The following is a 24,082-nucleotide window of genomic DNA, read 5'->3' as shown; positions in this document are numbered from 1 at the left end:
AGCGTCAGCTAAATGACTAAATAGTAGGCTAAATACACATTCATTCTTTCTGCTCTGTTGGATGCCTTCCATCCCTCTGTATTACACTCTTGAATGCTCTAAATCTCATCCATTCTGTTACGCGTTTGTGTGTGTGTATATATGTGTCAGTTTCTAAGGTCCTGAAGGACGTGAGTTAAAACGCTAGAACACAGTACGCTTTTCACAGCTGGTAGAGGAGGAACTGAAGAGTGAAGCAAGTCTGCCTCGTGAACAGCACAGCGACAGCAGCTACAAATGGAAAGTGAATGAAAACAAAGGGGAAAGGTTAGTGCACCTGTTCATCCATCTTCGTGAGCTTGTGATGTGTAATGCCGGCATGGGTGCTTTACTGCATGATTGATTGCTGTCAGGTTTTTATCATATCATTATGATACTCTCATTCAGTCATGTCTGTCTCCTTTCAGTAAATAAGCATCACATTGTGGAAAATCAACATAGAGAGGGTGCTTGTGAGCACTTAAAATGTTAAAGGGATAGTTCCCCCGTTACAAACCTGTATGACTGTGGGGCACAAAAGAAGATATTTTAAAAAAAATGTTCCTGTGTTTTTGTTCTTTTAGACCCCATTGACTTTCATTGTACGAAAAGGGCTGAAACAAAATATCTGCTTTTGTGTCCCATCATCCTTCTTAATTGAAAGGAGATGATTCATTTTAAAATGGCCGACCTTACATGCATAGTGGACAGGAGAGAGAGAGAAAGAGGAAATGTAAGAGGATAGTTGGAAGCAGTAGACTGTGAGATAATAAATAAATTCAGCACCACAGGGACCAATGGTATCACATCAACACAGGTTAAACCAAGAGCATCTAATGGCACAGGCTTCAGTTCCCATATCAACGAGGGTGCTTTTGTGCGTCAGAAACACCAAGAGAAAGAGTCCAGGTGTTTGAGATTACAGGTCTTCAAAAACAGTCTCTATATCAACAGTCATTTCATTATTTATTAAGAAAATGACTATTGATGTAAACCTGAGTCACTTTGAGGAAAAATGAGTTCCTGGTCTCCATGGACCCAGAGCTATTGACTGAAGTGTGTTACAGAGGATGATATTTTTCTTATAGGTTTGCTTAGTGTTAATGGTGTTTGCAGAGCTTTAGGCCCTCAAAAACACATGGGATTTTGGTTTATTGAGGTGCTGTGTTAAATCAACACAATTCCTTGAATAGAGACAGTGTGTGGAGTTTGTGTGTTTGTAAATTGCAAGATGTTGACTCAGTGAAGCTGAAAAAATGGTTGCAGTTTATAAAATCTTTACAGGTTGCACAGGTTAGTTTTCACTTCAAGCAAAACACCTAAAAATATCAAATTATGTCAATATATATATAAATACCATTTAAAAAATTAAATTGGTAAGATATTGTAATGTTTTTGAAAGAAGTTTCTTATGCTTCTGATGCTTCTGATTCTGTGATGAATAGAAAGTTCAAAAGAACAGCATTTATTTGATATTTCAATCTTTTGTAACATTATAAATTCTTCACTGTCACTTTTGATCAATTTAATGCATCCAGGCTCAACAAAAGTATTCATTTACATATGTAAAAAAAAAAAAAAAAAAGTTGACCCATTATCAACTAAAATACATAGCTACAGTAGCTACAGCTAATTTTAAGATTGCAGATTTATTGCTGATTTTAAATATTTTATTGAAACAACCAAATACAACCCGAATTCCAGAAAAGTTGGGACATTTTTTAAATTTGAATAAAATGAAAACTAAAAGACTTTCAAATCACATGAGCCAATATTTTATTTACAATAGAACATAGATAACATAACAAAACTGAGAAATTTTACAATTTTATGCACAAAATGAACTCATTTCAAATTTGATGCCTGCTAAAGGTCTCAAAAAAAGTTGGCACGGGGGCACCAAATGGCTGGAAAGGCAAGAAATTTTGAAAAGATTCAGCTGGGAAAACATCTAGAACTAATTAAGTTCATTGATATCAGGTCAGTAACATGATTAGCTATAAAAGGGATGTCTTAGAGAGGCAGAGTCTCTCAGAAGTAAAGATGGGCAGAGCTGTGGAAGAGTGCATAAAAAGATTGTGGAATACTTTAAAAACAATGTTCCTCAATGTCAAATTGCAAAGGCTTTGCAAATCTCATAATCTACAGTGCATAACATCATCAAAAGATTCAGAGAAACTGGAGAAATCTCTGTGCGTAAGGGACAAGGCCGAATACTTTTATTGGATGCCCGTGGTCTTTGGGCCCTCAGACGACACTGCATCACTCATCGGCATGATTGTGTCAATGACTTTACTAAATGGGCCCAGGAATACTTCCAGAAACCACTGTCGGTAAACACAATCTGCCGTGACATCTGCAGATGCCAACTAAAGCTCTATCATACAAAAAAGAAGCCATTTGTGAACATGGTCCAGAAGCGCTGTTGTGTCCTGTGGGCCAAGGCTCATTTAAAAAGGAACGTTTCAAAGTGGAAAAGTGTTCTATGGTCAGATGAGTCCAAATTTGACATTCTTGTTGGAAATCACGGATGCCGTGTCCTCCGGGCTAAAGAGGAGGGAGACCTTCCAGTGTTTTATCAGCGTTCAGTTCAAAAGCCAGCATCTCTGATGGTATTGGGGTGCATAAGTGCATATGGTATGGGCAGCTTGCATGTTTTGGAAGGCACTATGAATGCTGAAAGGTATATAAAGGTTTTAGAGCAACATTAAATGAAAAATACGTCAAAGACAACCACAAACTCTTCAGCAGCTGGAAACCTATATCATGCAAGAAATTCCAACACCAAAACTCCAGAAACGCATAACCTCGATGCCCAGACATCTTCAAACTTTTAAAAAAGAAGAGATGCTACACCATGGTAAACTACTTTGAGACCTGTAGCAGGCATCAAACTTGAAATGAGCTCATTTTGTGCATAAAATTGTAAAATTTCTCAGTTTAAACATTTGTTATGTTATCTATGTTCTATTGTGAATAAAATATTGGCTCATGTGATTTGAAAGTCTTTTAGTTTTCATTTTATCCATCCCAACTTTTTGGGAATTCAGGTTGTAGTTTTGGAGTCATTCTTTATCAGTTCATGGAAAGAATAATTCTCCATTCAAGATGGCCGCTGAATGAACTGACTTGCTTTAAAGGGATTTTGCTGTTACTCACTCTTGGTCAGACTCTCAGCATATGCAATCAAACCTCTGCAGCTGATCCAGACACCAGCTAACTGGCCGATATTCAACCTTCCTAAATACAGGCAGCACCTGTGCAGCACTCCCTACACTGGCTTCCATCCCTGCTTGGATCAAGTTCAAAACCACTGTCTTATTGGCAGACAAGGCAATCACCACTTTACATACAGCTAATGATAATATCATCCCCTTTGGCCAAATATGTTTATGCCATTCATTCTCGAATCTATGCCTTTGGATTCTGCATTTTATTACAAAATGCATTAATAATTTAGGGATAATGCTATAATGATGAACTAGCTATTAACCAGTACATAAGAAATACACTGTGTGGGTTTTTATAAAATGCTACAGAAAAAAAAATAAAAAGAATGTTTTTTACACACTCCCTTTAAACTTCTCATCCTAACATGCACACGTACAAACATCCCCCATGGAGAACCACACTCTCATTAACATCTACAAACACTCCAAGATAAGTGTATGCACAATTTATGAGCTCAAATTGTAGGTAATTCTCGAATTTAATTTTTTTGGATTCACAAGTTAAATCAGTTTAATCGAATACATCATAAAGTATGAACATCTGGTCACAGTGTGCAGATGAACAGACTGAGTGACAGTTCACATGGATCTCTATGGATAGAGATAACTGCATCTTCTCCATATGTATAAACCACCTAAAATGGCTGACACAGAGCAGAACTTCACAAGTTTAGCTTGCTCTTTCCCAACCCAGCAATTTGCAAATCATGTATGCATAATTTATGTACATGTCCAAGACTACCAGAAATGAAAGCAACAGTTGTGCATTTATAACCAGATGCATTCAGAGCTACACTAGCTAACAGTTTTGTAGTAAAATAATTGAAATCAGACCAAAACAACAGCCAATTTCGAGAATGATAACATTTTGTTGTTTTTATTAGCAGTTACAACATTGTCTGGATGATTTACACACATAAACACATATATTTAAGCAATATCACACATGCAACACTGCTGTTGTTTCGAATATCTCAAGGCAATTCGGCCATTTATTCACTTACATTTTAGACACAGTGCCTCAGGTTATTCGGTCTATTTTTGCTCCCTCAATGAAATATATTCCAAACAAATTAAAAACATAATTAACTGCTGTGCATCTCTGAGTAACACATAGTAGCAGTGTTTCATTCCTGAAATAATCCGTTTTGTTTTAGTAAATGATTCAATTACTCACTTCATTTCATACTCAGAATCATTTGTTGCCACCTACTGGTGTAACTATGTAACCTGCAGTAACACAGTCAAGAGAAGTGATACAAATGGTGAAAAGTCCCAGTGCTGTTACACTCCTCTTGGAATGCTGCTCAGCCAATCAAATTAGAAGACCGGATCTAAGGGTTATATAGTAAAATTCAGCCGTACACACGCATAATGTGATGTTATAAATGACTAACTTTGTTGCAAAGTTTACTGGATGTCCGTAACCTCATTTTGCCTTTGGTATACCAGAGTCAGCTATTTATTCTCTGTTTTTCTCTTATGGTGTTTTGGCAGACAGCTCTCTCTCTCTATCTCTCTCAGATATTCAAAAGAAAATTCACTTATTCCATGACATTATGTATTTCTTCACAACTTGTACTTGCTCATTTCCAGATTTCTCACAATAATGTACGCTTGTCTTCACCAGAGCCTAAAAGACAAACAACCCAAATGTGATTTGTATGTGTTAGTGTCATTCACTGAAATGAGTGACACCAAACCAAACTGTTAAGAATCTGTCACACTGTCTTTGGCTCAAAAATTATGTACTGAGTTGCAAATTGCTGAGATGAAGATCACTCTGAAATAAAAACAAATGTTCTCAAATTATGATGGAGAACATGATCATCAGGTTTTACACAAATTTGTGATGTTCATGAAGCTCATGTCCTGCTGTCGTTAAAGGGTTAGTTCACCCAAAAATGAAAATTCTGTCATACTCACCCTCATGTCGTTCCACACCCGTAAGACCTTCGTTCGTCTTCGGAACACAAATTAAGATATATTTGATAAAATCCGATGGCTCAGTGAGGCCTGCATTGTCAGCAAATTAATTTACACTTTCAAACACCCAGAAAGGTACTGAGGCCGATTTCAAAACACTGCTTCATAAAGCTTCGAAACTTTACAATTTTTTTGTTTCAAATCAGTGGTTCAGAGCGTGTATCAAACTGCCAAAGTCACACCCCCAGTGGTGAATCATTGAAATTTCGAAACACTTATGATGTAACGAAGCCTCGTTTACTGAAATCACGTGACTTTGGCGCTCCGAACCACTGATTCGAAAACAAAAGATTTGTAAAGCTTCGAAACTTCATGAAGCAGTGTTTTGAAATCGGCCATCACTAGATATTGTTGAATAAAGTCGTTATTTTGTTTTTTTGGCACACAAAAAGTATTCTAGTCTCTTCGTAACATTAAGGTTGAACCACTGTAGTCACATGAACTGTTTTAAATATAACTTTAGTACTTTTTTGGGCGTTTTAAAGTGTAAATTAACTTGCTGACAATGCAGGCCTCACTGAGCCATCGGATTTTATCAAAAATATCTTAATTTGTGCTCCGAAGATGAACGAAGGTCTTACAGGTGTGGCGCGACATGAGGGTGAGTAATTAATGACAAAATTTTCATTTTTGGGTGAACTAACCTTTTAAAGCTGAAGAACAACCAAATGCTAACACATTCTAAAACTTGTGTAAAAACTTTAATTCTGTATGTAATTAAATTGTTATGCTGATAATATAATTTGTAAGAGGAAAAAATGTATTACATTAGAAAGATGCAAGACATGAGGCATTTGCATTAGTGGTCTCAGACTTTTGGACCCCACTGTATGTGTTCAGCGCTTTTACATTTACATGGAAATAAAGACGTTTCATACACTACAGGAAGAATTAAACATGAAAAAACACAGATGAACGGAGAAGGACACCTGGAGAGAAACAGGGTAATTATAGACACATTTTCATGAAGCTCTTTATTCATGCTGTGCCAGCTAGTGCTGGAAATCATGACTGCTGTGTGTTGTTATGGAGCTCGATTTACTGGCAGCAAAAATCGCACTGGCCTTTGAAAGAAAAGACAACAAAAGCTTAGCCCTTTAGCCTTGTAAAATATATGTATGAATGAGTGTGTGTGTGTGTGTGTGTGTGTGTTTGAAAGTCACTGCAGCTGTATTTATTTGCTCAAAAATACAGTAAAAAACTGTAATATTGTTACAATCAAGAAAGTATTTAATATTTTAATATACAGTGCTCAGTGTAAATGAGTACACCCCCTATGAAAAGTAACATTTTAAACAATATCTCACTGAACACAAAAACAATTTCCAAAATGTTGACAAGACTAAGTTTAATATAACATCTGTTTAACTTATAACATGAAAGTAAGGTTAATAATATAACTTAGATTACACATTTTTCAGTTTTACTCAAATTAGGGTGATGCAAAAATGAGTACACCCCACAACAAAAACTACTACATCTAGTACTTTGTATGGCCTCCATGATTTTTAATGACAGCACCAAGTCTTCTAGGCATGGAATGAAGAAGTTGGCGACATTTTGCAACATCTCTCTTTTTCCATTCTTCAAGAGTGACCTCTTTTAGAGACTGGATGCTGGATGGAGAGTGATGCTCAACTTGTCTCTTCAGAATTCCCCATAGGTGTTCGATTGGGTTCAGATCAGGAGCCACTGAATCACTTTCACCCTGTTCTTCTTCAGAAATCCAACAGTGGCCTTAGATGTGTTTAGGATCACTGTCATGTTGGAAAAGTGCACGATGACCAAGGGCACGAAGTGATGGTAGCATCTTCTCTTTCAGTATAGAGCAGTACATCTGTGAATTCATGATGCCATCAATGAAATGCAGCTCCAGCAGCACTCATGCAGCCCCACATAAGGACACTGCCACCACCATGTTTCACTGTAGGCACCATGCATTTTTCTTTGTATTCCTCAACTTTGTGACGCCATACGGTTTTGAAGCCATCAGTTCCAAAAACATTTATCTTGGTCTGATCACTCCAGAGTATAGAGTCCCAGTAGTCTTCATCTTTGTCAGCATGGGCCCTGGCAAACTCTAGGCAGGCTTTTTTGTGCCTGGGCTTTAGGAGAGGCTTCTTTCGTGGACGGCACCCATGCATGCCATTCCTCTGCAGTGCACGCCGTATTGTGTCATGGGAAATAGTCACCCCAGTTTGGCTCTCTACTTCTTTAGATAACTGCAGTGAACTTGCATGCCGATTTTCTTCAACCCTTCTCATCAGAAGACGCTCCTGTCGAGGTGTTCACTTCCATGGACGACCTGGACATCTCTGTGAGATGGTTGCAGTTCCATCTTTTTTAAATTTTTGTACCACTTTTGCTACAATATTCTGACTGATAAGTAAAGCTTTGCTGATCTTCTTGTAGCCTTCACCTTTCTGGTGTAAAGAAATTATTTTTTCTCAGGTCTTGTAACATTTCTCTTCCATGTAGTGCCATTGCTGACAGCATGAAATGGGAAGGGGTTTTAACACCCTTTTATAGTCAACTGTCTGCTAGACACCTGTGTAATGAATAATTAGACTCACCTGTGGTTGAATTCTAGTTAAATTAGACATTTGTAGTCTAAAATTTAGCTTTGCTCCAGAGACTTTCAGTGGGGTGTACTCATTTTTGCATCACCCTAATTTGAGTAAAACTGAAAATTGTGTTCTCTAAATTATATTATTAACCTTACTTTCATGTTATAAGTTAAACAGATGTTATATAAAACTTAGTCTTGTCAACATCTTGGAAATTATGTTTTTGTGTTCATTGAGATTTTGTTTAAAATGTTACTTTTCAAAGGGGGTGTACTCATTTACGCTGAGCACTGTATATTAAAATGTAATTTATCCTGTAAGTTTTCAGCATCATTACTCCAGTCTTCAGTGTCACATGATCCTTCAGAAATCATTCTGGTATGCTGATTTGATCCTCAAGAAACATTTCTTATTATTATCAATGTTGAAAACAGTTGTGCTGCTTCATATTTTCAAGGTAATCATGATATTTTTTTTTTTTTTTTTAGGATTCTTTGATGAAGATAAAATTAAAAAGAACAGCATTTAATTGTAAAGAAATGACATTATAAATGTCATTACTGTCACTAATGAACAATTGAATGTGTCCTATGCCAATGTCAAGAATAACAGAAAAGATTAGTGATTATATACGAATATATTCTTTTGTATCTGGGTGTGGAAGAACCCTGGCAAAAGATTTTGCAGCTGTTGTTTATTTTGATCTTTTAGGCAGTGAATTGAAAGTACACACTATTGGAAGGCTTCAGCTATCACAGTGAAAGTGTTGTAGACTATTATTTTATTTTTATTCAGTTCTTCATTTTTATTTTTTGCAAGTTTTTCTGCAGAGCCGACAGGAAAAAAAATACTGGCAATAGACAGCTCTTCACGCACAAAAACATTTCATCAACACATGATTCTTCCTTCAAGAGCCTAACCCTCACCCAATTCTCTTGTAGCAAATATGTGACAAAAATACACAATCGAGCACACCTGCCTGCCGTCTCCTTTATAAATGTGCCTTGTACACAGTTTTTTGCTTTCTTTCTGCATTACCCTTTTACCCACTGTCACCTCTGCAGAAGGTTAAATTTGCAGCGTTACGGCTGAAGTGTATAGAAACTGATTGGGTTTGAAATAAGCAGGCACGACAAACAGGGTTAGAGAGAAAAAATATTTTAAAAAGAGGGGGTTACAGGGGTTTAATAAACTGGAGCTGAGTATGAGTGAATTTCAACCGAAACAACATCTCAGACTCAATTCAGAAGCACATAAGCAGAGGTGTAAAGAGTACCTGAAAACCATACTTGAGCACTAGTCCTGAGAGACATGACAGTGAAAATAAAAAACAACTGATTTGTAAGATGAGAAATCAAGTTTATTTTCTAAAATCAAAATAAAACTGAACACCTCAATGTTGCAATAAATCAAGGTCGACACAACAACCTTTTAAACGTCTGCAAACTCTCAAGTCTCAGTTGAGCTCAAGTGCACAGAAAGGCCATAAGTAAACCAATATCCTTCAAAACTGTTTTATTCATCAATTTATATATTGACAAGACTATGTTACGTAAAACTAAATAGTCAAAGTCTACTGTATGTGCTGGTTTGAGCCTCATCACCAGCTGCATTCATTTCCTCATCTATTAAATAAAACACCTGCGATCAGCAACTACCTGCTAATGCACTCACATTCACGTAAAGCATCCTTATTGACAAGTTTTGGGTGAGTAAAGGCAAAATGCACAAGATATAGTACCTTCAATGCCCTTAGATGGCGATATTGCTTCTTTATATCAGACACAAACTGCTGCAGAAAAAGTTAGCTGCCATGAAAAATGTCATTTGTAATTGCAATACTCATCACAAATGTAGTGAAGTAAAAAGTACATTTACTTGCTCAAAAATGTAGTGAAGTAGAGAGTAAAAGTTGCCAATATCTTTGATACTCAGTACAACTACAAAGTAGCCAAAAAGATACTTAAGTACAGTAACTAATTACATTTACTCAAGTACTTTACACCTCTGTTTGAAAGACTAAATCATTTTGTGCTACAATTACACAGTGATTGATTGTTTTGGTTGTGTCTGTCTGTGACCATCTGCTGTATTTCTGCAGTTTCTTTAATTTCATTAATTTAGTTCCATAATCATAGCCATTGAAAGCTCCATGAAATCATTTGTTATTGTATTAATAAACCATTTGTCTTCATGTAAATGATGTTTTAACACTTCTTTTTTGTCAATCAATTTCACCGAGCTGATGGATGTTCTTTGTTAATTACCTTTGTGTGTATAAGACAGTATATTATTTATTTGCTAAATGTGTATCCTTGAGAATAGCTGATATTTATAAATCACATTAGGTTAGCATAAATGCTAAAGTACAACCAGAAAATCCTTCTTCTTGACATTCTAAAGACCAAGCTAATGTGATTATGCGGCACCTTCAATAATATTGTGACCAAATATGGACTATTATAATCAAATGGAAGGCTAGAGGACCACATCTGAGACTGGATTTAATGCTGTCACATACAGATTTTATGTAGCGCAGCTAATCATGTTTAACCACCAGCCAGTCCTAACCAGAATCAGACCACATAAAAGGGTCAAAGAGGACATGTGATATAAAGGCTTTTAGATAGGGTTGATACTAATACCCATTATTATGATATTAGAAGTAACACCAAGTAAAGTGTGTGTCTGTGAGTGCTAACATTGAGTTGTTCAGTGCTTTTTAGAGGGTGATCGGTAGTCTGTGAAGTTAGGCTATTTTCACAATTGATAGTCACAGCACACATATTGTATTCCCCAAATAGACCATTCTGAATGTCACCGGATGGAAAAGCATGACAAACATTATGGAACATTTTTGGTATAATCAAACTATTTATTCAACTTCATGCACTTTTATGTCCCAGGGGTTTATTTTTTTTTTCAACAGTATTCTTTTTTGTTATATGAAGGTCAAATATATATTTTTTTTACTGCTACTTTCCATGTCTTTTATGTGTAGATTGTATTATTTTAGCCTTGTCCAGGACCTAGACTTTCAATCTTTAACTATGAAAATCTATTATAAAGATAAGAATTGTTGCCAGTTTAAAACCATAATTTTAGATATTGTGGTAATGACACTGCGGTGGAATTGACTTTCAGAAAATGTGTGTATATTGGACAAATTAAATCAACTATTGAGTTGAGAGAGTTTATATTATAATCCATAGGGACAATCTCAAACATAGGGCCTAAACTAGTTAATTGTTTGAGACACTGAGGATGTTTATTTTTGGCTCAGTTGTAGTCCAAATCAGCACAAACAGATTTATTCAAAGCTTGTTTTGCTGCAATATTATGGAAGAAGTTCTGCTGTCCTGACTCACCACCAGTAATTTTTAAGGTAGCCTATATTTTTGGGCTTTTATACTTTTATTTTGGCAGGACAGTATGATACATACAGAAAGCAGGGAACAGGATCATAAAAGGACCTTGAGCCGGGACTCAAACTCTGTGTCTGAGGCACACCATATGTCAGAGCACTGCCCACAAGGCTCTGACAGTTTACCACTATTTTTAACAGGGAAACTTTAATAAAAAAAAAAAGAAGAACAAAATGTTCTAATATTATATGTCAGAAATGAGTCATCAATCTACAATACATAAGAATAATGAAGGTGCAAAACTTATACAGTACATGCCGTGCATGGGAAATAGGATGAGATTATTAATGTTCTTACTACAGGTAAGAAGCAGCGCAGGGCCGAGTGGTGTTGGAGCTGAACGAGGCCGCTGGTGAGATTGCTAATGAGAGACGAACGCGACACATGCCTCGCGAGCAGCGGAACTTTTATTATGCTGCAGTCGCCGGCGTCGCTTCTTCCGGTCAAGCGTATGAGGTAACACAGCGCTGTTTATTCAAGTCCTCCTGGGAAGTTCGTATTTACGAGGTGGGAAGTCGTGTTTACGACGACAGGTGCGTTCAAGTCACTTTCGTCGGAGTAAGATGGCGGTGTACCTTTTTTAATAGACCCTTTGCACAAACTGATGACGCGTTTCAACGTAAATCATGCAAAGTTTTTTTTTATATATATATATATTTTCATTTTTTTTTTTTTTTTAAAAGACGTATGTAGATTTACACTATACACTGTACTTAGTATTATATTACCTTTGCATCAAATTTCAAAAAAATAGTTAACGCTGCTGTGAGGGTGTTTCTAATTCAGCGGCTATGGGAGTGATGGTAAAAATGACATCTTTATCTCTTCTGACTGTCGTTATCAATCGCTCTCTATTTTTTTCCTCTTTTTTAAAAATTGTGAAAACACTATTGTGGAGTTTTTCTTTTGCTATTTGAGCAAATGGAAACACAAAAAATATATTTAATGTATTCTCTCATTCACCGCTATAGAATTTTACCCAACTATGACGACTTCCGCTTCTGAGAAACCCGGAAATGTGAAAATGGTCTATTTCACACAAAATACAGCACTTTTACTTATAGAAAATTAATAACAAAGAATGTAAATCAGGTGTGTTTTGCTTTTTTTATGTTTTTAGTTAATTTATGAAGCCACTGTAAACTTTATTGTTACATATTATGTTGTTATGCTACCATATTTTGTGCAGGCAATTAGCTTACTTCGTTGTAAATATAAAAGCTGGACAATATCACTGCTAAATACCTATAATATTGTGGTATTCCACCATGTTTCTCACTGACACGTCCCCAACTTAGAAAGAAAATCCTGAACTTCCCACTCATATTTACCACATTATGGTGGCGTTCATGTGCATTCAGCTCGTAAATACGATCTTTCCGACATGACTTGAACGCACAATTAGAGACATTTGACCGTGTTGAAAATGATGTTTTAACGTTACTCTGAACGTTCGCTCGGTGGCTGTTTTGAGACACTTGTTGCACACTGCAGTAAGCTAGATCGATTTTAGAATATCATATTAATAAATGCTGGATGGCTTGTGTTGATAAATGGCATGCAATTAATTTTAAAACGTATTGTATGATGGAGAAAATGCTGTATCACTTAGCTACTTGTTTTTCTCTGAGGCATGGTAAAAGCATGGTACTCTCGGAAAATCAAGAAAACTAGATTTAAACAATAAGACTAAACATGTTGAGCTATATAACAATAATTCGTTTTCTGTCTATAAATGTAACCAAACAATTGTTCCCTTGTCTTTAGTGTTTCCACGGTTTCTACAAAATAAAACCGGAAACAGAGGGTAACGCGGATATGACGCCATTGACAGGCGACTCCCGTCCCGTATTCTTGGTTAAAATCGCGATTTTCTCACAATCTACAAATAGTTGGAAACATTTGGGATATTGGAAGTACTCAACTGAACAAAATATATAACACTGACCTAGTGGTTTTTGGATATTTTACTGCAAAAATCTTACATATTGTAGCTTTAAACTACTAATAATGTAATGAAGTAAATCAGAAACTGATTTACAATTAAGAAAAATAATAACAGAGTCGGTGTATCTAGTGGCTGGTCTGTGTATGCAATTCCACAAGACCTTCTGAACGTATAGAAGCAGTAGCCTTTTTTATAAAGGATAATTTAAAAAAGAAAAAAAGAAGTAGTAGGAAGAATCAATGAATTATGAATAATATACTGATATTGTGAGAATAACATCAATACAAAATACTGTAGTCTGATTACGAGTATTTTAGAATATAATATGATCTAATTACAAGTACTTCATATTTGGAATCTGATTACGTAATCCAGATTACGTGTAATCAGTTACTACCTAGCACTGTATACGGATCTATACTTGCAGCACTTATCACAGCGAGCTTCAAGTGTAATCATTTTACAAATACTACTGTTATTGTGTCATGGAATGTAGTTTTAAGAATTTTTAGGCAAGTTGTTTAGACATTTTTGGTGATGTGAGCTCCAGGCCGTCAGCAGCCATTCAGCGCTCATGTACCCACAGAGAACAGCTTTTTCTCGGCCAGTCCTTCAGGAATTTGCCACTGGCTCTTATGTAGATAGATCTTATGTAAATAGTGGTTAAACATGAGATATAATTTGTTTTGGGTATATCAAATGGGCAATATCGGTCTTATTAATCCATCACTTGTTCCAAAACAAATCGATTTGCCAAAAAGTTGTGACAAAGTTAAGTTTCATAACATTATATAGTAGTCAACATTTGAAGTGGATCAAAACCTTTCATCAAAATTATCCTAAAACCTTCTTCTTAGGACATCTTAGTTCTTAGGACAACTTAATGAACCTTTTTGATCCACTTCAAATGTTGACTACTGTATATTTATTTAACTTAATTCCTGTACTAACTAGAGCACTGCTTTTGTACTTTTGACTAAATTGTTTATACAAACTTCAGATTTCTCAAGCAAATGCATATTAATTTAAAGGCATTAAACTGTTAATGTTTAAGGTCATAAACATGTGACCCTAATTAGACTTGAATATATTACATCCAAAAGAATACCTAAGACTCTCAACAGGGTACGCACACTGTTAAACACAAACGCAATACCATTTCAAGGACTCGCCCTTCAGCCATGTGAGTGTGCTGTAGATGAAATTGCACAAATCAAACTTGAAACATTTTTGAATAATTTCTCTGAACACAAAGGTCACCGTTAAGCACATGTACTGCAATGTTCAGTGAAGTCCTGCATCATTCTGGCCCATGTGAGTCGAGATAAGAGGACACACCAGCCACTCACCTTCATTTCAATGCTGCACTGGTTACTAATTGATTCTCCCCACAATGTTTGTGCTCTAGTTAAAGATGCTGCTCACGCAACACACATATTCACACACACGTACATTTTGTTTATCTTTATCATCATTAGCATCATCTACCTTTTTTCGTTATTTGACCCCTGCTGCGACCAACAAGACAAAGCAAACGCACCACACGTCGCTAAGAAATTAAAACATTACACCTTTTTCACATGCAAACACATGCACACAGTGTTCTTGTGTATAACAGAAGGTTCACTTTGGTTCGAGAGGAGAATGTGTGGTGATCGTGTGACTTAGCTGAGGGTTTTTAATAAAGCTTGTCAGTCGGCAATACGCCACTGGAATTAAGAAAATGGGATTTTGGATTTTCAGCAGTCTGATGCACCCTCACAAGCACACTTCTCTTCACTAAGAGTGGGAAGCATTTTCCGTTTGCGTTGTTTGTAGTCCCCAAGCAGCATTTTGGAGGATAAAACTGGCATCCAGTGAGATTATGTAAACACAGATATACATGTTCTCATTTTTATTTACACACAATGAGACATAGGAAATGAAATATTGCACTGAGCTGCACAGAGAAAGAAAAACAACAGCCGTCAAAAGACGGGAAAAATTAAATATGCAAAAATAAAATAGGAGGGAGATAAGAGGACAAAAGTGTGTGTTTAGTGCGCCTGAACACTGTGCTTTAAACCTCCCACGTCTCTCAATGAATCCATCAGCAAAGTCATTAACAATCATTACCACAGTAATTAAATATACCAGTCGGAGATTTGATTGAGTCCCACATCTCATAATTACTTTTCAGCTTCAGAACTGTATTCGAGCAGGAGCAGCTGAGATGTATGGAGAGACAGCTAATTGAACTAATTATGCAATTATGCAAGGAGACTGAACTTCTACTGAAAGTGGACTGGAGTATTCAGAGGGAGAGGAGAAGAGTGGACACTTACTGAGACAGTGGACAGAGGCTGACAGGAACAGGGTGGAGCATGTGCTCATGATGCGTAAGAGCTTTTGTTTAAGTCTCGCTTACAAAAAAGAAGTACTATTAGTATACTTATTTTAAATTAAATTTACGCAATTTATGACACAGCGCTTTCCTGCTATTGATGGAATTTTTTAGGTAATCCAAGTTTTCACAGTCATGCGGTAGGGGGCGCTATTATCGAATCTTCTAAAAAGTGTACAGAATCTTCATATCAAAACACAGGGGAAGAAGAAGCAGAAACAAGCGATAGAATCATTGCTTATGCGGATGTAATCTAATAGTATATACATCGAAACTTCCTAACATTCCCAAATGAATAACAAACCCATGAAGAGGAATGACTGTGAAGCTTTAGGAGTGTTGATGGAATCGGCCTACTCCATCTATGTTTTGATCACTGTTTTAAATCTGATCCAGACAAAGTCTTTGACAAAAACACGATTTTTTCAGCTTTTTGTTCAAAATGTTGCTCTTTTTTTATTAAACTTACTCACATTCAAGTGTTGATTAAAAAAAAAAAAAAAGAATGCATGAAGATATAGAGAATACAACTTTTATGTTTAAAAACATTTGTTCTTTCTTTCATACAACAAAATATTCTCGGGCCATGAAAGTTTCGTGAAAATCACCAAAAATGTTGGTGCTGGTGGGGAAATTTAAGAGTTAAAGTACAGTTAAAGGTATTTCAAGTATAAAAATTAAAAGGAACATAGGATAACACTTTAGTATAGGGAACACGTACTAACTATTAACTATGACTTTTCCCTCAATAAACACCTAATTTACTGCTTATTAATAGTTAGTAAGGTAGTTACGTTTAGGTATTGGGTAGGATTAAGAATAGAATAAGGTCATACAGAATAAGGCATTAATATGGGCAAATAAAGTACAAGTTCAAATAAATAGCCAATATTCTAGTAATATTCAAGCTAATAAGCAACTAGTTAGAAGACTGAACATGGTAAAGTTCAAAAATAACAAAAATAGTAAACTGTAAGTATGATGCTAAGTTCAACAAAAACTTAAAAGTATACTTGCAGTATAAAACTACTAAGCTAGTAGTTTACTGAGTGTACCTTAATAAACTAAAAAAATGTGCTACAAGTATTTAACTAGTAAACTATCATAATACAATAAAGTTCACTTGTAGTATAGTTGCAGTACAAATGAAAAACGTAGTTGTGTACTCAAAGTTTACTACTGTTACACTTAAAGTATACTTTTATACACTAAAAGTGGGCCAATTTAGTCTCTAGTAGTATCGAAATACTACACTTACAAGTATACTACTAGTACATTGATATTAGTACTTACAAACATACTCGAACTTAAGTATACTTCATAAAATGAACTTGAAGTACTTACTTTTGTAAAGGCTGGCTCATGTCAAGTCCTTATCCTGTTCTTCCTCAGCTTTCATGTTGCATTAGCTACATTATTATATAAATAAACACACAAGCCTATTTAAAAGTGGTCTTCAGTTTGGGAAATGATTTACAAGTAAATCTGACATTTCAGTTACAAAATTGGGATTATAGAGTCAATATGTTCATGCCTCTGCACAATGTTAAATATCTATGAAAAGGCTTTTTGTCATGGTATATTGTGGAGTTCATACATCTAAGACTACACTGTTTTTTGTTTTTTTGTTTTTTTTAGGATTTTTAGGTTATTTTTTCATATTAACACAACTATGTAGCACATTAAATTTAAAAGTAACATTCCACGAAAGCACTGAATAAAGATTCAGGAATGCTAATAAAGGTATAAAATCTATGACCAGCAGTTAAAAGAAAATGAATGTTGTGTAGAGAAGGGAAACACAAGCACTAAAACAAATTAAACTAAAAATAAAGAAGCAGAAAATGTGGAAGAGAAAATCAATATGACCCTTCCTCAGCAGAAACGGTTGTGGTCATGATCCAATTTGTCCAGCGCTGAGCTTTACCAGCTGACGTGTGTTTGCTTTCGACCCCTTTCACAAACAAACAGCTGTTTTAGCTCTGTGTCTGTTATTGATCAATTTGCTTTTGATAAACAGTCTTGGTGAAAGAAGCTTTTCACCAGATTGTTTTGAACATGTGACCTCACTTTTTTTTCTTTCTTTTTTTGGTATGCGAGTTATGTTTGGTATATGACAGGATAATATAATTATCATATATTTGGATTAAATTATTTAGTTTTGAGAGTATGTTTAAATGCATGCATTTTATTGGATCTCCATTGAATTCAAGAATGTGACTAAGATTATATTGTGACATTTTCACACTGACTCGATAACGTTAGAGAATGTCACACCAGCTGAAATCTTGCCCTCCTCTGTCTGTGGGTCTGTCACATTCACCGATTAAGCATTGAGGAAGGGTGACAAATTAAACAACTGCCTCTGAAATTTCCCTGTCAAGTATTGCACCACCCGATTCTGGCAGCAAATCAACTTGAAGCTCGCTGAAATAAGAGCAGGAGCACAGCGTAAACAAAAACACTTGTCATAGACTGAATTAGAACACAGTTTGTGGAGTGCCTTTGCCCTGTGAATGTGTTTGATGCGTGTTTGTCCCTTCAGGGTTTGCCATAGAAAAAGTACTGTATATGTACTTGTCAGCTTCTGTGAGAAAGCTGTTCTTTCCGTAAACACACTGTTCTTTTTTTCTTATTTTATTAGTCATTAAGTTTAGGCAAACACTTGGTTTCACAATCACCATGCATCACAATCTGTGTCTTGCTGCTGTTTTTGGTCCTTTGAGTTTGCAGAAGAAAAATGGCTTGTCAGTTCTTCAGCGTAAATCAGAGGTGAGAAAGAGCTCACTGGTCACTGCTAAAAGGGTGTGAGAGAACGGACCACCGACTGCCACTAATAAATTCCAGCCTGCTGGATGTTCTAAAAAGCAGTGAAGAGAGTCAGTAGGCGACCATTAACAGGTATTGAGTCACTGCTATTAACATCTATTTATACAGTGAAAGAGTTAGGGCTGAATTCAGGTAAATTGGGATACTTTTTGCTATTGAGATGACAGGAAAAAATCCTGAATTAACCCTATAAGAAAATAATATATAATTCTAATAGCATTTTACACTTCTTAATGACTCTTTTTGCAAATTTAGCCATTTAAAGCAGTAGGTGGCAGCCAGCAAGTGCTGTGTTTTCATTAGTGATTCAGTGAATCATTTATTCAACTGATTCGTTCAAAAATGCTGATTTCTTCAAGAAGGAACCATGCTGTCTTCTCAATTCGATGGCTGTGTCCTAAGGCTGCATATCTAAGCTGCTACGTCATCAATCTCCGTCGAAGGCCATCTCAATTTGAAGTCAGCCTTTGTGTCACATGTTTTCCTTTGTTTTTATTTGGCTAATTTTGAAAAATGAATCAAGTGTGAGCTTGTCCAAATTCATTATGTAATGCAAGACAATATAATGATGACTGTCCATTAGGGATGCACCAATACCATTTTTTAAGGACCGAGTACGAAGACCGATACTTTTTTTCTGGTACTCACCGATACTGATGCCTATACATTTATTAATTTCTCTCTCTCTCTCTCTCTCTTTTTTTTTTTTTTTTGGTGATGTTGCAGTTTTCCAAGCACAACACAGTGAGACTAATGAATGTAGGACAGCTTCTTTATTATTACTCTAATGAAAAAAGAAATAATTTTTATGTGCTTGTCACAAACTTAAAGAACAAAAATTTATAAAGGGCATAATTACCAATATATAGCCTATATAATTGTTGTTATATAAAAAGAAATTTACAAACAAATTACAAACAATACAACAAATACTATAGAGATACAAATTAAACACACTTGTTTTTCAGATACAGTAGGTTTATTTACCATGTATACATTTATTTAACATCTTTTGTTGTTTTATTAACATTAATGACGAATATAGGCTACGGTCCCTTTAAGACCGAATCCATGGATACTGACAACGGTTGTATCCTGTTTTCACCCAAATGTTTACGTCAACTTAAGTCATAATCAACTGTATTTACATGAGATACTCCACACGATGGACATTTTGACATCTATGTGTGCATTTGACCATTCAGGCGCAAGGAGAACTGATCGCGCACTGTCTGAGAACTGGGATCGCGCGCAAGAAAAAGAGAGCGTGAGAGGGAGCGCTTCTGGTCTGTGTCATCCAGCGCGATTCCGCCTATCCCACCTTCACTAATCGATAACGAATTGTGATTGAAAGTATGCAGTTCGCAATGTGTGGGTTGTCATCATTAATTGTGAAGTATTTCCACACCCCTGAGGCTGACATTGTTTCTGCTGCTGCCGCCGGTGTCTCTGTACACAAAAAATTCTGTCAGTTACGTCACATGAGGTATCGGTCTTTGGTATCGGGGAGTATTTTTATGAGTACGAGTACAAGTACACGAGCTTGGTATCGATACTGGTATCGGTATCGGTGCATCCCTACTGTCCATAATGTAAACCACTTGGAGACCACAGGAAATTGACATTCACTCTATTGAATTCATAGAAAGTCAGTTAATATAAAGATCTTTGGCAGTATTTTTCCACAATAGGCTTTATGCAGAATGTCACATGAACACACAGGAAAACTGGTTTCATCGCATCCGGTTGTCGGAGAAAATGTTAAAGACCCTCTGAAATCAAAATGTAAGTTTTTTTTAGCTTTTAGTATGAATATGTTAGCCTTAAGGTTATGAATAAGCTGGTGTGCTCCAAAACAATGACAAAATTCACATTTAGGAGATATAAGCATTTAAAACTTACAGTCTCTCACTTCCGCTCACGGATTTTCATGACATCACATCACACTTCAGCTTCTTGTCAGATCTTCTGTCCAATCAAATGGCTAAAATCAGTCATTTGTTCACACATTTACTAGTTTCTACATGGAGAATGGCACATAGTGCCCTGACCTGAACCCTAAAGAAAATGAGTGGAGTGAACTGAAGAGGAGAAGCACCAACATAGAGCTGGGAATCTGAAGGATCTGGAGAGATTCTGCATAAAGGAATGGTGTCTGATCTCTTGTCAGCTGTTCTTCAAACTCATCAGGCAGAGCTGGTATCTTGGCAAATGGAGGTTGCAATAATTGGGTACCAATAATTGTGGCCAACGTGAACTAGAGAAAAACATTATTTATTTCATAATGAGTTTTTTTCCCCCATTTTCAATTGTTTTACTTAAATGAAAGGTTAGAATTTTGTGATTTTTTTTTTAACGAAAGATTAAAAGGATAAACAATGCAGATTAATTTTCACAGCCACCTTTGCTCATATTTACCAAGGGTGCCAATATTACTGGAGGGCACTGTAACCTGCATTCATTTTAATTGTATTTTCGTCCTGTGACCGCTATGATGGATGCATTTATAATTTAGTCATATGCACTTACTAGACCATCTCATTCTAGCATTTAATGCTGAGGAGGACTAGAGTCTACAAGCATCAGAAGAACTGGACTAAGAAGAACACAGCCTCAAGATGCAGCCTTCTAATTGAGGAGCACCCTATGAGTAAGTCACCCTACGAGTCATTGAATCATTCATTTAATCGATTTATTCAAAAATACGGAATTGTTTAGGAAACGTGGCTGAAACAGACAATGTAACTGGCAATATTGTGCCTAAAATGTAAGTTAGTCAAAATTAACTTCTTGATTATTCAATTATTCTATAAAAGCATTGACAAATTCGTACCTCTAACTTCTCTAAAACATCTTCTGGACACATCTTCTGAACTAGCAAAAGAAGGTCCTGAATCCTTCCAATCTATCTTTCCATTGCCTTTCACTCTCTCACATATCTCTTTATCCCAACAATCTTCTATAGAGACATTTTTAAATACTTGGACATTAGTAAGCTGACTGTATTGAAAAACATCATTTTTCAGCAGACAGACACACATACATAAACATATGAACTCTCTAAATTGTGTAGAGGCACTACATTTATTTAAAGCCCATTTCTGTGCAATGATATGAGCTTAGTAAATGAGAAGATGGTTACAGTCCATCTACAGAGGTGAGCAGGTTGCAGTTCTTGTGTGTGAGTGAAATAATGATAGATTAATTACAACAGTTAATAGAGGCAGTAATTAAAGAAAACAGCAGGATGTGGATGTGTGTGCGTTGATTTATGACCTGTGCCTGAGGGGTTGTTCTCCAGCATGAGTGTATGCATGTGTATGTGTGTTTCTGTGTCTTTGTGTGTCACTATATCAGGTTTATGACTCATACATCAGATCCTATCCTTCCTTTTGTTGGTGTCATAAAACAGCTTATATGGTCACAGTGAAGCTGATCCATTACTCACTGCTCCCCCTCTGTGGAGATCTGGGTCTAGAGAGACGAGTGTACACTGTCGCTGTTTTTAGTTTTGTGTGTGTGTGTGTGTGTTCAGAAGTGTGTGCATCCGAGAAGCAGAAATAAAGTTGTTTTCTTAGAGGAATTTACATTTATCACCGCATGGTAAAAATGTTGCTTGCATTGCTTCCACTGAGGATGTGACCTGACAGGTGTGTTTTACTCCAGTTTACAGTAGTTCTAGTGTGGCTATACTCTGTGTGCCCACAAAAGAAGAAAATAATGGCTATAAAAAGAATCTCGTCTAATTAACGTGATGAATATTTTTAAATATTGGTTGATTTGCTTGTTTTTGTTCTTTGATAAGCTTCCTTTAGTTCTCAACGTTTATGTATCATGAATAATGCTTCACTCTTGCTTTCTCTCCCTCATTAGCTCAGCAACATCTGTGTGTTTTTAGAACACAGAGGATCTCTTGAGAAAAGCTCTGAGGAGGACATACCAGGCTAATCGGCCCACAGATGCCTTCTTATTTTTGCACATCACAAAGACCACAGCAGGGCTCCAGACAACCAAAATATGCAACATAAATATGTGACAAAAATAATATATTAAAACCAGAAGAGCTTTGAGTGTGTCCGTATGTGGTTGTGTCTGATATCTCATTATCTGGCAAACACTCACTAGAGTGGAACAACGAACACGCCGCAAGCCATGTCCGATTTACACACACAAAAAATTACTCTTAGCTTTATTTATATCAGGTTGTAGGTTTATGAGACTCACATGAGTCTACTGAGTGGTTGTTTAAAGGATTTGTTATTGTTTTATATTTAAGGACTGTAAGGGACTCTTTAGTGAGTGATTCTATATATATTTAGCTGGGTTTGCACTACAAATGTTTCTTTTTTGCTAACATAAAACCATTGTTAGTGTTAATGTATACCATGAAGGTTTGTGTGCAGAACTTGCCTCTCTCAAGTGTTACTTCATTATTGTAGAGGAGTGAGACAAAGTCACAGTGCATGATTGTGTCTGTATTACTTTCATTACTTTCATTAATGAACACTCACAAAACATTATTGTGTCTAATTGTGTTTTCTGACACCTCTATCCTCAGCATGTTTTTACAGGTAGGCCTAAGAACTGCAAAGCAAACCAAACAAACCAAAATAATAATAAAAAAAACTCCAAGTAATCATCATGTGTATCATTTGCATCCTCCAATAACCTACAATGCTTTGAACATTCCCAATTCACAAGTTGGCACTGAGCTCGTCCAAGTTCATTAAGAAATATAAGACAATATGAGAGATGAAAGCATGCATAATTTTGTTTATTTTGTTGTATTGCTTAATGTTAAATTGGCCATGATGTAGATGGTTGTCATACAATTCTCATTCACTGTATTGCATCAGAAAGTCAGTAAATACAAAGATTTTTTTAAACTATTTTTACTAAATTATTTTTTAATAGTGTTACAATAATACAACTAAAAACAAATCAATAGTAGGCTTATAAAAACATTATGGCATTAATGTTGTGGCACTGGTAATAAAAAAAGAACAGTTTTACCAGAATTTCATCATAATCCCATGGTGGTTTTCAAATCTTTTAGATCTCAGATCTTACACCCCTAGTGAAAGTAAAAGTGTAGGCTTTATGACTTAAAAGGGTTAGTTCACCCCAAAAAATTCTGCCATTTATTACTCACCCTCATGTCGTTCCACACCCGTAAGACCTTTGTTCATCTTCAGAACACAAATTAAAATATTTTTAATGAAATTTAAGAGATATCTGACTCCTCCATAGACAGCAATTTAACCAACACTTTCAAGGTCCAGAAAGGTACTAAAGACATTGTTATAATACTCGACGTGACTACAGTGGTTCAACCTTAATTTTATTAAGCAGCGAGAATACTCGCTGGGTATACAAAACAAAAATAATGACTTTATTCAATGATATCTTCTCTTCTGTGTCATTCTCCTACGCTGTTTACGTTCAGCGCTTCCAGGTTCTACATCAGAACGCCGACTCATTATTAGCCAACTCCTGCATCAGCATCACACGCATGCGTCGTGCTGCTCACGTGAACAGCGTCGGCCAATACTGAGCTGGCTTTCTGACGTAGAACCTAGAAGTGCTGAATGTAACGTAGGTTGAGCCACTGCAGTCACATCGACTATTTTAATGATGTTTTTACCTTTTTGACTGCCACGTCATCAAGCTATTTTATGAAACATGGATGGAACAAT

The 24,082-nt window shown here is 36.1% G+C and overlaps 1 long non-coding RNA gene across 2 annotated transcripts; it reads left to right on the top strand.

Annotated features, from left to right (window-relative positions):
• Window positions 1–151: 151 nt before the first annotated feature.
• On the top strand, window positions 152–23,007 carry LOC127513700 (uncharacterized). 2 transcript variants are annotated; one of them, XR_007930471.1, is made up of 3 exons: window positions 152–306; window positions 20,934–21,036; window positions 22,260–23,007. It is a non-coding gene; the product is annotated as an uncharacterized LOC127513700 (long non-coding RNA). The 2 variants fall into 2 exon arrangements; XR_007930470.1 differs by lacking the exon at window positions 152–306 and adding an exon at window positions 11,261–11,682.
• The last annotated feature ends 1,075 nt before the right edge of the window (window positions 23,008–24,082 follow it).

The sequence above is a fragment of the Ctenopharyngodon idella genome, chromosome 5 (assembly GCF_019924925.1).
Source record: "Ctenopharyngodon idella isolate HZGC_01 chromosome 5, HZGC01, whole genome shotgun sequence".
In the NCBI taxonomy this organism is placed as follows: Eukaryota; Metazoa; Chordata; class Actinopteri; order Cypriniformes; family Xenocyprididae; genus Ctenopharyngodon; species Ctenopharyngodon idella.
Note: the sequence above shows the minus strand (reverse complement) of the source record. Positions and strands in the feature narration are given on the sequence as shown.